Here is a 10,782-nt window from a genome sequence, read left to right as displayed (position 1 = left end):
ATGGTTGTTGACATGATTTGTATTAGAGGTTACTGGTTAGTTAAATAAGTTAGCAGTTAATACTCGTTTGTACAGAACTCACTTTTTGATCAATTCTTTTTTAGATTCTCTGAATCTTCAATCTTCAATATGGTATCAGTTTCAATAATTTGCAAGTTGTTTCTGTACAGGAAAGTAAAGGGAAGGTTAATTTTGAGTGTTGAATGTGAGATGGCACTTTGATCACACCACATGCTTAAGATGGGGTTGTGCTTGTTGCAGGTTCTGATTAATATACATGTGCTGTAGTATACATTAGGTTCTTATCATGACACCAACCAGCGGCGAAGGAGCTGAGAAGATGGATGCAGAAGATGAAGATTTGTGGGATGGGAATGAAGAAAGTGGAGGGTACTGGTCAAGGATATATGACCGAAACAAGGCTCATACAAAGCCACTTCTTATGAAGGGGACTAACACCACCTCCCAGATTGCTATTGTTTGTGCTAACCTCTGCCCTATTGAAAGCCTTGACTATGAGTAAGCAACTTGCTTTCTTTTTAATTTTGAGCTTAAACACACTATTATGTTTTAAGGAACATGGCTGGCATACTCTTTTTTTATTAGGTTAAATATGTTTATGGTTCTTATAAAATTTTAAATTTTTAGTTTTAGTCTATAAAATATTTTTAAACTGCATATAGAGGAACTTTTATCACTTCTGTCACTTTATTTTTTGGGTTTTCCTGTCTGCCACCTGCTTTTTGTTTCTTTATTTCAATCATACATAGTTCAACATAAATATCATCTCCTTCCAGCTACTTTCTCACATGATGATTCCTTTTAGTAACTATATGTTTAATTGCAATTTTGCATTGGTGTCTTTGCATCATGTGCTTCCACTGTTTGATCACTCTTAAATTTTGTTAATAATTAAACTAGTATATTAGGTGGTATAATATATAGAATAAATGTTTTTTATATAATTAAAATTTATAATAATTTTTTTAATATATAAATTATATTATAATTAAAAAAGTTAAAAATAAATATCATTCACCATGTAGATTATATGTTAAATTTAAAAGAAATAATTTATTTAGTGATAAAATATTATTTTTAACTATTTGATAATTTCTTTTAAAAATTATTAAAATTTAATTTATAAATAAAGATGAAAAAGAATAAATTGAAAGAAATAAGCGGTTAAGAAAATCAAACATATAAACAAAGATAAATTTAAAGGAGAGTGATTTGAGACAATTGAGAAAGGATTTTTTTAACTAGTTGTTAAATCAAATTAAATTTCAAATTCAAATTAAAAAGCATATTTGAAAAAAAAAACTAAATTAAATGCTTAACATATAAAATTAGGATAAAACATGTCTTATTGAGAGTAATAGCAACTCATAAAAATAAAAATAAAAATAATTAAAAAAAACTCCTAAAAACTCTCTTGTTGGAAAATAATTAAGAATAAATTTAAAGGAGAGTGATTTGAGACAATTGAGAAAGGATTTTTTTAACTAGTTGTTAAATCAAATTAAATTTCAAATTAAAATTAAAAAGCATATTTGAAAAGAAAAACTAAATTAAATGCTTAATATATAAAATTAGGATAAGAAATGTCTTATTGAGAGTAATAACAACTCATAAAAATAAAATAAAAATAATTAAAAAACTCCTAAAAACTCTCTTGTTGGAAAATAAGTCCTAAAAACACTTTCATTCAATGCAGATATTTTAATGTAGAGAGAGGATGCTCTTAAACAAATATGGCAGATTGGTAGTTTTGTAATTTATTTTCATCAAACAGTCAAATTTTAGTGTGTGTGGGATAAATCACTAAAATTTGTGCTCAGTGTCGTTTGTTAACTTAAACCTTGTTTGCAGTTTTGCTTCCTCATGATGTCAGAGTCCAGTTGTTTCAAATTGGAGTTTATGCTACCTAGAATGTCTTTGTTTATAAACCATATATATTGCCAAACAAAACCTTCTATCTTGTAGCTTAGCAAATTAGTTCTACAAATGTCTTGAGTTTGAGTCCTAGTATGCAATTGCGTTAAACACTCAGGGAGAGATCTTTGTCGCCTATAATATTCCTACTAATCTGAGCACCACTGTCTCCGGTGTAGGCCTAGTATGCAACTACGTATAAGACGATTAGTCCAGTTATCCTCAGAATAAAGGAACATTGAGGCTCATATGATTAGTGCTGTGTTAACTGATTTAAATAGTAAAGGAACATTGTCCATTACTGACAACAGCGGAATATTTGAAATCTGTGAATGGAATCCAGTGAACTAGAGACCATTTAAATTTATCCTTGTTTCTAATACATTAAATTGCAAAACACAAGGAAGTCAGCATCACAATATAATTATACAGCTGTAAAATAGAACATACCTTCCAAGTGAAAGCAAATTACCAAGAGTGAATGCTATCGCAAACTTGATTGGTTTGAAGAAAACAAGCATAGACTGTAACATAGGAGAGGAAATGTCATTTATTAGTGCCTATTCTTGTCTGCCAATATTCTATACTAATTGGAATCAGTCATCATCAACATTTGGAGTCTTATTTTTGTGATAAGTGGAGCTAAAGCCCCAAAAGAAACAAAATAAAAATCATGAGGAAAAGCAGTTGAAGAAGCATATGCCAACTCGACATGAAAAATAAAATAAGGAACAAAATAAAAAATTCTCTAACCACTTTCCAAAGACTGAACAAAGTTTGCAAGAAGATCTACAACCTAATTGGCTTCTCGCAGTGTATGAAACCTCTCTAAATTTCCTTCAATCCAGCAAAATCTCAAAATCCGATTCACCAAACCAAAGCAAGAATGAGAACCAGGACATGACTTGGTAAAGAAATTAATCACAACCTGAGAATCAGATTCAGCTGTAAAACTTCTAAAGCCATGCTTCCACGCAATATCAATATTCGGAGTCTAGAGACTATAGTTGAAAAAAAGTTGTATAATTTTTAAAACATAAATTTGTAAAACATCAATAGTTTTGAAAAAAAAACGCTATATAATTTAGGAATAGAGGGAATAACATTTCTACTAAACTCAACTCGGTCAAAACATTAAGTTTTAAAACCAAGTTAACTCTTCCTAATAATTAAGTGGTTAAGAGTTTAAGTATGGTATGAGATAGTATATATTCAAACTTCAATGCCACAAATGTACCCGAAAAAAAAAAAACTCAACCCAGTAATTCAATTTTCTTTCAATTCCAACCCGGTAGAGGGATTGGGTGGTATATTTAAGATTGTAAGGATCAAATCCTGCCCATTGTTCCCCTAGTTCATACTATTTGAGTAGTGCAACAATGGCACATGAAATACAGCCACTTGGCAATCTTTTATTTATTTATATATTAGTCTTGGGTGGTAACAGTCATTTGGAAGGTAGCATGCCATGAAACCAAACAAATAAATATTGAAAACTTGGGTAAGCATCATTTGGAAGCCTGAATCTGCACTTCGGATTTAGAAAATATTATCTTATATACGTTCCTATTCTATTTGCATGATATGGTGATGTGTCAAGGAAAGGGAAAATGCCCCTCAATTAACAAGCAACAATTTTCACAAAAAGTAATAATATTTCCTTTTCTTTTTCCTTGATTCAGAAAAATGATGTAGCATATCATATTGGAAAAAACCTTGATAACTTGTAAGGGCATGTTTATATATATTGAAAATGTAATTGTGGTAGTGTGAATTCCAATGTCCTTTGAAAATGTATATTGGAGGGAACTAGTTACTTGAATGATTGCTAACATATCCCATTAAAGCATTGTCCTTGTTTCTGTGGTTTCAATTCCACTTCATGTGATGCAGCGGCAGACGTGTTACGTGTATGTTGTGTTTGTATGTTAGGGACGGCCAACAAATTAGATTCTCAAATGCGGATCAGGAATTAGAAGAGTATTCTGTTTTCTCTTTTTGTTGGATAGGTAGACATAGTGTGTCTTAATTGAGATTAGTGTTCCACTATCATGTTAACCAGACTGTTTAAGCGGTGCATTCCTTTTTTTTTATGTCTATTTCTCCTATTTTGAATTTGAGCTATTCTACATCCTATTACCAATCTAACAGTTGGAGTTCTAACGTATTTATGATTTGTTATGTTATGTATGTAAACATAACATTAAAAATCAATGTTGACAGTGATTACTTATTTTAGCTTCTAAAGGGAATTGTTTACTTTAGATGAGTCAAATCCCAATATTCCATGGGTAACCGTAAATAGGAGGACGTAAACTAGAATGCATTTTTATGTTATACTTTATTGTGGATTGAAGCAGCAGCTCCAAGATGCAGAACAATCAAGGCCATGGCTTCCCCAACTGTTGGAGCACCAAAGAGAGAAAAGGATCCAAAAAAGCGGGTAGTAATAACAGGAATGGGTCTTGTGTCAGTCTTTGGTAGTGACGTTGATGCCTTTTACAACAAGCTTCTTGAGGGAGAAAGTGGGATAAGCCTAATAGATAGGTTTAATGCCTCAAACTTCTCGGTCCGTTTTGGAGGTCAGATACGTGATTTCTGTTCAGAAGGCTACATTGATGGCAAGAATGACCGGCGCCTTGACAATTGCTGGCGGTATTGCATTGTTGCAGGCAAGAGGGCCCTTGATGATGCCAACCTTGGAAAGCAAGTCCTTGACACTGTAAGTCACAGAATTTTTTGTAGCTGCATTATGTAGTTGCCTAACTAATCTAGAAAATTCTATTCTTAGGTTCACTAACCATATCAGTAGCGATTGATTTGTTGTAAGGACAAAATTTAGATACAGTTTCATAGGTGTTTTTTTTTTTCAATTAGAGTTGGAGTTTTACCTTAGTCATCAATGTAATAAAGGTTTGTATTAAAAGATTATCAAGGTGAAACTCCAATTTTAATTGGAGAAAAGTACAAACAACACCTAAAGAAAGAACTATATATAAGTTTTGTCCATGTTGTAATCCTTAGGACTATGATTTAATGAGGAGGATTGGTACGAAATTATACGTTCATTATGTCTCTAGCAGATGGACAAAACAAGAATAGGAGTTCTGGTGGGATCAGGAATGGGAGGTATAACGACTTTCTCGAATGGTGTGGAAGCTCTTGTACAAAAGGGATATAAGAAAATTACTCCATTTTTCATTCCCTACTCCATCACCAACATGGGTTCTGCCTTGTTGGCTATAGACACAGGCCTAATGGGTCCCAATTATTCAATTTCCACTGCTTGTGCAATGGCAAATTACTGCTTTTGTGCGGCTGCTAATCACATTAGAAAAGGTGAAGCAGATATCATGGTGGTTGGTGGAACTGAGGCAGCAATCATGCCTAGTGGTCTTGGAGGCTTCATTGCTTGCAGGGCTTTGTCTCACAGAAACGAAGACCCCAAGAAGGCTTCAAGACCATGGGACAAAGATCGTGATGGTTTTGTGATGGGTGAAGGCTCTGGTGTGCTGGTAGAAACTTGAACCCAAAATTTTCTTTTACGCTATATATACATCTTTTACTAGTAATTCTAAAGCAATATGGCCTAACAAGTTTTTGTTTTAACTTACTTTTGTTCACCTAATGACAACTTGATTCTCTATAACTGAAAAAAAATTGGAGAGTGCAACAAAAAGGGGAGCCAAAATAATAGCAGAATATTTGGGGGTGCCATAACGTGTGATGCTCATCACATGACTGATCCAAGAGTTGATGGTCTTGGAGTTTCATCTTGCATAAGCAAGAGTTTAGAAGATGCTGGAGTTTCTCCTGAAGAAGTAAGAAATAGAGAGTACTACCAACTACCAAGGCACAAGTATCCAAACTGAAATGATCGATACATAATTACACATAATTAGAATGTTGCTTTGAAAAAGTTTAGATTCTATATTCAATTGTTTATGTAAAATTGATGATTTCTTATTGGTTTAATTTCTAAATTGTACAGGTGAACTATGTGAATGCTCATGCCACGTCAACACTGGCTGGTGACTTGGCTGAGGTTAATGCAATTAAAAAGGTTTTTAAGGACACATCAGAATTGAAAATGAATGCAACTAAGGTAAGAAACATTTTTTTTTAGTTTTAAATGCTTCATAATCTTATCGACATTCTTTCATTAACCTTGAAGTTTATCATTATATTTTCTTATCGTTTCAGTCAATGATTGGTCATGGTCTTGGGGCTGCTGGTGGTTTGGAAGCCATAGCAACTATCAAAGCCATAACAACTGGCTGGTTGCATCCAAGCATTAACCTAGATGTAACCTCCTGAACCAGAAATTCATCCTATCCTATTAATCATATGTTACATTATGCAATATTGTTCTTCAACGCTGTCCTCTCACTTTGTGCAAATAAAGATCGAATTGAGTATGTTGACCCCAAAATCTATATGCTCCCCCATCCCAGCCCTTGCTAATAATCTACCTTAAAAACTTTCAGTAGACTTTCTCAGTAACACTATCAAACTTCAAGAAGGTTAAAAAGAAAGTGCCATAACCAACTCAATCACCAGATTAATTGCATTGTAACGTCATCTATATCTTTTAAACCACATATTGAAAGCTTATTCTCCCAAGAATGTAGACAACAGTCAAATTATATACAAAGCAATAGAGGATAAGCTTAGCATCTTGGCAAGTTAGCAGTCTGTACTCTTTACCATGTCTCATTTTTTCTAATGAGATTAATTACATCTCATTTTACAAGCACAACACTGTAGATAGGGGGAACAACATACAAAATAAAAAGAGGACACGTAATCCATGTTAACCTTTCAAGTCCAAGAGAAAGTAATCATCATACAAACAAAATACTTATAATTTCTGAAACCCCTCTCCCAGGTAGACTAGGCATAAACTCTTAATATACTCATGTAGAGAAGTCACATCACATGCCTAATCATGGAAAACATATTTCTGGATCTCGGAACATACAACCCATCATCAATCAGATGTTGCTGAAGAAATACTGTGGAACTGGAATCACAATTGAACTAATGTGAAAAACCCATCATTCTCAAAGATGACACAGATACAACTAATAAGAAAATAGGTAATAACACTCCCAAGTCAGAAGAAAATTTGAATTACTTGATACAAAACACACAACAATCTAAATATGAAGAAATAAGGCACATGAGCACAAGCCTCAAGTTTTTCTATTAGATAAAAAGAGTAAAATCACTAGCAACACGAAGAAAGGGTTCAGGGATCAGGATAAACTCACCTTTCAAATTTTGGACATGAAATCAAATTTAGTTTGTTTAAGAATCTTCTTCTTCGTCAGACTCAGAGTCACTTGCATTATAACCTAACGAAAATGCACCAAAATGAAAATCGTCACACTAAATTACAAAGGAAAACAAAGATGATATTCTGCTAGCAATAAGGGGGGATTTACCTGGACGTTTACCACCAACTCTCCAAACTGAAGACCTAAACCTAGACGCTTTAGTCAGCCAAATTCTTCCCTTCATTCCGCAACCAATAACATCAGCCTTGGAAACAAAAGAAAAAAACAGACGCATACATCTACATTCCATACATCATTCAAAATTACACCATAGCTCTTTATATTCAATTAATGGTCCATAATCCACATTTCACAATACAAACTCTTTATATCCATTTCTGCAACCACTTCTGTATACTACACATTAAAACAACAAATCTGAAAACACGATGATTGAGTTTTGACATTTTTAAAAGAAGAAAACCTGACCTCATAATAGCAAGCTAAAAAGACTTTTCAAGCCATTACATCTACACTTAATAGAAGAAAACCTGACCTCATAATACCAAGCTAAAAAAGTTGTATAATTTTTAAAACATAAATTTGTAAAACATCAATAGTTTTGAAAAAAAAAAGCGCTATATAATTTAGGAACAGAGGGAATAACATTTCTACTAAACTCAACTCAGTCAAAACATTAAGTTTTAAAACCAAGTTAACTCTTCCTAATAATTAAGTGGTTAAGAGTTTAAGTATGAGATGAGATAGTATCATAAACATGTGGTTCAAAATAAGAACACGCGGTACCTTTAAATCCCAAATGACTAAGGGTTTGGTTGGCAGATGTTGAAGCCGCAAGCAAGCTGCCCTTCGTCCGTGTGTTGCTAATCGAGAAAGGCAAAATAAAAGCCCCTACCTACCAGCGAAACAAAAACCGTGTCTTGACAATGCCATTCATTACACATTTTCAAGCAAGCAACACTAGGGCATGGGTACTTACCAGTTCATACAATCGGACTGCGGCACGGCACACCTTGAATAGGGCTTAGTGATGGGTCACAGACTTCTCTTCGACAGGGCTTAGTGATGATGGGTCACAAACTTCTCTTTCAACACTTGGTGAAGACCAAAGGGGATGCTGGTGAAGACCAAAACGGACGCTGGGTGAAGAGTGGAAAGGGATGGCTGTAAAATCCCTAATTTGAGGGAAATAAAACAAAGGCGGCTTTGGTCCAAACCCGTCGTTTAACTTTTTTCTATATTTACAAAAATGCCACCCAGCGAATTACTAAGACGGTTATTTATAACCGCCTTAGAATTTACGTTGTAAAAAATTATTCTCAGCTTTGATAATTACAAGTTTGCCACCGCGCCACTATCTAAGGCGATTCTGGATAACCGACTTAGATACTATGTCGTAAAAAAACATTATTCTAGTAGTGATACCTGAAGTAATACTAGTATATGGTAAGTATTCTATTATGTTACTAGAGGAGGCATTGACCAAGGTAGAAAAAGCAGGTATGGGAGGCTTTGGTCACTTTGTCAACGTGGTTAATGGATGCTTTGGTCTTCTTTGGGCTAGTTGACTTCTTGTTTGCTACTTTTATAAATAAATAATGTTAGTAAAGTGACATGCAGTGTTATTTAGTCTTTTGAATGTGGTCTACTATCTGACAGTGCACATGCATATGTTTTGTTACTAATATAAAAGTTAAGTGCAACAGCTACCATTGAGGATGATTAAGGTGTAAATTTTCTATACTTGTGTCTAGTAACAATATTGTAGCTAGGCAAGTATTGAATAGTTTATTTCATTATATTATTATTATATGGTAGATTTGGTGTAAATGGTAGCATCCCTGGCATGCTTAAATCTCAACGGATGTGGTTTCTCTAACGATGGATTTGAAATTTTTTTTTGGTAACTCTTGATTTATAATGACCAAACTTGAGGACTTATGGTTTCATGTTCTTACTTGTTGTTCTAAGTATGGCAAATCACTGGATTCTTGGTTTTATAGCATGCACTCCCTTTCCTGCAGGTCTTAAAAACTTGAAGAGGTTAAGCCTGGCTTTTAACAATTTAGGATAAGGTTATCTTTTATATATATAATAATGTACTTGCTTTCATTTTTGTGAATGTGGGCTTTTGTATATGGTTTGGTTCAGGTGTAATTACGTCTTAGAATTATGGAAAATCAAATTATATTTCCATTGTTATTATCATTCATGAACAAAAAAAAATATTAATAATTCTACATCGGTTATTAGGACAACTGATGTAGGATTTGTGGATATTCTACATCAGTTATTATGAAACCGATGTAGAATGTTTTACCATGAGTTAAGATTTTACGACGGTCCACGGTCACAAACGATGTAGAATGTCGGACATTTTACATTGGTTATTAGGAAAACCGATGTAGAATGGGTACAATTCTACATCGATTCGACGCTAGAATCGACGTAGAATGGTAAGAATTCTAAGACGGGTATGGCTTGAGACCCGTCTTTGAACCGCACCATTCTAAGACGGTTAGACAATCGATGTAGAAAGATTCGAGTGTTTTAACGACACCGGCTACAATGACGTGTGATAACCGATGTAAAATGATGCTTTTAACTGATGTAAAAAGGTGATTTTCTAGTAGTGAAACTATTTTGCTAATCTTCACATGACATCTTTTTAAGGGTGTATTGGATTAGGATTTTAAAATACTTTTTAAACATAATAAAAATATGTGGATTTTAAAAGCCTTTATGAGAGTATAATAAATTTTAATATTTTTTTAAAAGACTTTTATGATTTGAATTTTGTAGTTTAAATTTTATTTGATTTATAGAAACATTAAATCAAAAGATTTGGAAGAACTTTATAGATTTATAAGATTTTAATGAACTCTATGAATTTTTAGAAAACATTTAAAATTATAAGATCTACAAAAAAAATCAACAATCTACAAATTTTTCTTTCACTCATAAAAACCCAATGGATCTTCGGTATCCTTACTTTTCTGTGAAAAATAAATAAGTGAATCACGTGATCCTTTTTTTGGTATCCTATTGTTAATTGTTATTCATGAGCTTTAATTGCACTAAAAATAGGATAAAAAGTAGAAATGTACCTCTAATGTATGGTTTCTTTTGCAAAATTTGTAAATAATTTATTCTTGTGTGAATTTATACAGTAAAAACTCCATTTTTGTTGACTAATGTTGGATTTAATTGGGTTTTTAGGCTAAAAAAGAGAAGATGTTGAAATATTGCTGAAAGGCTCGCTCAATGAGCCAGATTGGCTAAGCGAGACTCATCCGCTTAGTAAGGAAGTCTGCCCGCTAAGCAAAAACAAAACCCTAGAGAATGTTGAGCCAAAGAGCAGCGCGCTTAGTGCGCAGCTAGTCCATCCAGCGAGGACGTTGTCTCTTCTCGCGCTTAGCGCATCCAAACTTGCTTAGCGCACAACCACTTACTCTCATGCTCCTTGAGCGCGCCTTTGTAAGCTGATAAGCCCAAAAGGCTTTAAAAACACTGAGAATAGAAGAAGGTGAACAAAAGTCAGCGTGAG

At 33.6% G+C, this 10,782-nt stretch overlaps 1 pseudogene; it reads left to right on the top strand.

Annotated features, from left to right (window-relative positions):
* LOC114396876 lies at nt 1–6,290 on the top strand (annotated as a pseudogene).
* Nucleotides 6,291–10,782: the final 4,492 nt, after the last annotated feature.

The sequence above is a fragment of the Glycine soja genome, chromosome 18 (genome assembly GCF_004193775.1).
Source record: "Glycine soja cultivar W05 chromosome 18, ASM419377v2, whole genome shotgun sequence".
Taxonomy (NCBI): domain Eukaryota; kingdom Viridiplantae; phylum Streptophyta; class Magnoliopsida; order Fabales; family Fabaceae; genus Glycine; species Glycine soja.
The sequence above is the reverse complement of the archived record's forward strand: the minus strand, read 5'-3'. Positions and strand labels throughout refer to the sequence as shown.